Consider the following 4,578-nt stretch of genomic DNA (forward strand, 5'->3'; position numbering starts at 1 on the left):
AGATGCTTAATCGTCTTTCTTTGGACTTCCCTGATCAGCAGGAAGGAATACAACTGTTTCAGATGCATTTTCAAAATCCTCTGAATTCCATGGGTTATTCTCTTACATCTCTTATTGTTTTCAAATTTAATTTTTCTTCCCATTTTTCCAGTGTAATATTTTTATTAATTGGTTGTGAATTAGACATCATATTTCCTCCCCCCACCAGTAAAAAAAATAAAACAATCCAAATTATGTTATTTATATACTCACTGGTGTGTGGTCAAACTCTGAGTCATCTTCCTGTTAACACATTCCTTTTCCTCCCTTATCCCTGCTGGAATCCATATATTGTGGAAAGTGACACTTCAACATCATATCATTTATGAGTTATCTTGATGGCTTCCTGTTTAGGCTGTTACTATTTTGGGAGGGGGAGAGGTGGTTTAGATAAAGGCAGCATTTGTCACAAAATTCTTTCACATATATCTTTCAACTTTGCATTAGTAGTGATCAATGTCACTGCCAAAATAGCTTATTTGCTCTTTACAATTCATAGGAACCATAGGAGCATGGGTTATGGGTTTGCCCATTCTTTCTGATGTAAGCACAGACAACAAACAGGTCTCACCTTTGTAGCAGGGAAATGGGCTTTGATAAAGTCCTTGGATGCAGCCGGGATCACAGACATCAGTGTGACTTCATGTTGAAGTACAGACCACAGATATCTCCTAACATCTTTGGTGGTAACAAGGGACATAGATATCAATCCAGTCACAGTAAGACCACAGACATAGACATGTCCCTCTGTGGCATTAGGTTTTCTTTTCCTTAGTTTTGGTTAAAGGTTTGGCATTTTTGTTAATCTTTTTTAAATATACTTTTTATTTAACTTATTTTAATGCAGGCACTTATGGGAACTTAGCCAAAACTTGCTTACATCTTGGTGGATCAGGAAGCTGAATGCTTAGGGAAGACCCAGCAGCAAATTCTCCTCACATCCACGTCTTCAGCGAGATCACAGGGCCGAAGGTTCCACGTTTTCTCAGAGTACCTCCAGATAATGAACAAGATTATTAAACCTTGATCCTGTGCAGAACATTTAAAATTCCAACAATAACATACAAGAAACCAACAGAGAGTACATACACAAATGCACATGGTCTCCTTATAAAAATGCACATAGAAACATGTGCACACAGAGAAAAATGTGGACACATGTGCATCCTATACACATAGACATGATAACATATGTAAAATGACACTTCACACAGAGAAACTCACAGACATGATAGGTACATATTCAATACATATTCATGCGAATGAGGTTACATGTAGAGAAACACAAATGCACAACTTCACACAAACAGTTAAGAGATGAGAACACACAGAGACATCTGTTCACATAAACACATGAACACAAATACACATGTGCAATCTGTAGTGAGAATTTTAGTTTCTTAAAAATACATTTCTTTTATGTTTTAATCCTTAGATGTGTGATATGTGGCTGCTTCAGATTGTCCCCAGACACTAACTATGAATTTCTCATTCTCTATCTTGGGTATGATTTTTGCCAACTGTATATAGTTTGTGTTTGGAATCCTGGAAAGTATATTAATTTTTAGCCCCTAGAGGGGTTAAGGGCCCTCTGAAGAAGGAAGCTACTTCTCTCCGTGCCCCTGCTTGTTACTAGTGCTGCAGTTTCTCAAGTATTCATGAGTGAAGTGTGGAGAGACAAGAAAAGGAAATGCAAATATCCTGATTATGAAAATTTGACTTGCCTTAAGGAACTCAATTTCTGTAATCTGTAGAAAGTAGTTCTAAGAGATCTATATACTCTTTCCCTTCTAAACTTCTTTCTCTCCTCCCTTGTGTTCATGAGTTGGAGGAATTAAGGTAGAATAAGTGTTTAAAGGATGGTAGAGCTATAGGAAACCAATAAAGTAGACAAAAATGTGCAATATAGAGCATTAACACATAGCTACTCTGACACGCATACAAGTACATTCAACACACCAGGACCACACAGCTACGTATGTGCACATTTACAGGATAAGAAATTTGCTTTGTGGTGTGAAAAAAAGAGATGTTAGATTTTGGGACCACAGTGTACTTTGTCAGGAAGCCTGACTTCCAATCTTTCCTGGATCATGGGAAGAGGGAATCCATCTGCACTATGAAAAGGTTTGCTGGTTTTTAGATGTGTATAGGGCCAAGCTACTAGCTTGGTAGAGATCTGATGTGAGAGTGTGGAGAGTCAGAGAGATTGTCAGCATTCTCAGGAGCATGGGAATCAGGAGGAGAGAATAGACATATGGGCTAGGTTACTGAAGGGTGATACCATAGCTCAGTCATTAGCAGGCTGTGGCTGGATAATACCTGTTTGTACATTACTGCTAGTTGGACATGATCTTGTAGGTGTTCATTGAGGTAGGGATTCTAAGAAGGAAGAGGAAATGTGACAATTTGTTGGGAATACAGGCAGGTATATGGAGTGTAAGAGCACAAGAGTTCTTATCTTTCTGGATCTGGGTTCTCAGAGGTCACAAGCTATTTTGATAACATTCTTTTTCCTGACAAGACTTCCTGAAAATAATTGAAAGCACAGGCAGGTGATTAATTATAGAAATTAGCACCATGTGTTCATGAGGGCCAAAGAAAATAGTAAAACTACTGCATAATCTGGATGAGAACTTTGTGAAGATGAGGTGCCAACCAGTTCAATATATACATGCTACAAGAAGGACAGGAACACAGAGTCATCATGGTGACTTTGCAAGTTCTCCTGCTGACTGTGGTTCTGATCCTGCCCTCTGTGGAAAAATTATCCCTCAGGAATAAAGAGTATTCTGCCTCAGCTGACAAGGTGAGAGTGCTGGGCAGACTGATTTGGGTTTTGTAGATTGGATGAGAGTCACAGGGATGCTACTGAGATCTTTAAATGGACATTTGTGAAATGCCCTCTGCTATGATTTAGTGTCTGCCCTCCAGCATGGTTTTTCTTGATATCTGACACTGGTTGCACCCAGAAGCCAAGGAATATTTTATGGAGGCATCTTTTTCATTGGTCTGCTACAAAGCCAACTTGTCTCCTTTCTCACTTTGTTGTCTTCTAAAGACCATTTTTTGTAAATTCCACAGACATTACTCTGTTCAGTGTTTCTCCTTCTCAACAAAAGATCTTACAGAATGATGGGCACAATGTAGTGCTATTCTTTACTGAGGGCTGAGTTATGCTGGGTGTTGAAAGGATTACCTGAATGGATAGAATTACTAAGATGTTTTGATGTTTAAAATGATGTGTTTGAGAATATAAAGAAGTTTTGGAGCCAATTGGCCTTCTTTCCAAACACTGGAAGTGATGGATAAAGATGCTTATTGTGGCAGGCCTTCCTCCTGGAATCTTAGCTGATCTGGAGTCAAATATGTTCCTGTAGTTGAACGTGATATCCCAGTACCCTACTTACCTCTATTGGCAACTCTGTTTTATTATGTTTTGATATCCACTTGGTAATGAGTCTAAGTCCTTTTCCCCCTCATTCCTAGAATAAAGGGAGTTGGCATCTCTTAGCCTTGTCCGATTGTTGATTTTTTCCTCACCTGTTTAAGTGGAACCTTTGCAGGTACCCTAGAATAATCCTGCCCCATGATTGATATCTCTGATTCAAGATCCCTGTCCTAGTCTCTTTCAATCTGCCTGCTCATGACCAAGAGGGGCTATCCATGACCAGGACTCTTCCTGATCCTTCAACATAGGATTTTCCCCCAGAAGGGACAAGAATCCTACACTTTTCTTCATCTCTGTTCATGCCTGGAACCGCTTTCCTTGGCTTACCCTTTTTGTGCTTTCTATCTCAAAGGTGTTTTCCCCCTCTAGCTCCTAGGAAAATGGTATATAACTCGATGGGCAGGGAACCTGCCTATTCCTGCAAAGAAGAAGTTTAACCCACTACCTCCCTTCATTTTCACCAAAAACATTCTTGGCAAGTTGGAATTTAGGATGAATATCTCGTGAGTACCTGCCATAAGGCAACCTTTACTGCTCTTGGCTCCATGGATTTCCCATCTTCACAAAATCATACTTTTGATCTCAGCCAGGTATTGTCATATCACCATTGAATTCTCATGTATTGTCTGGGAAATGTGTCAGGTGAATGTGTCAGGAGAAATTTTCACAGGTAACTGGCTGCAAACAAAAGGCCAAGTACATCAACTAATGTTCTTCTATGACACTCCCTGGAGGACTGAAGCTTTCCTTCCCAGTGATGCTTACTCCACAGAGTCAGTATAGATGCTGCACCTATATCTGTGCAGGTACAGGGCCCTCAATATTTTACCAATTTGTACATGTAATGAGAATCTAGGGGTAATGTTGGAAGTTCTAGGACTCTGTCTTCTAGCAGAAACGTTTGGAGACACATGAACAGAGTTAGGACAGTCCTGGACCTGGAAGAAAATTACTTGGACAGGCAGGAAGCCTGCCCAGAAGTGGGAACATGGGCAGGTTTCATATAAGAACTATTCCTTTTCTTGCCCTCCCATCTGTCATAATGTGGACCATAGCAGTAGTTGACATAGGGATTGTGGAAAGCCATG

This window comes from Rattus rattus, chromosome 5 (assembly GCF_011064425.1).
Source record: "Rattus rattus isolate New Zealand chromosome 5, Rrattus_CSIRO_v1, whole genome shotgun sequence".
Lineage (NCBI taxonomy): Eukaryota > Metazoa > Chordata > Mammalia > Rodentia > Muridae > Rattus > Rattus rattus.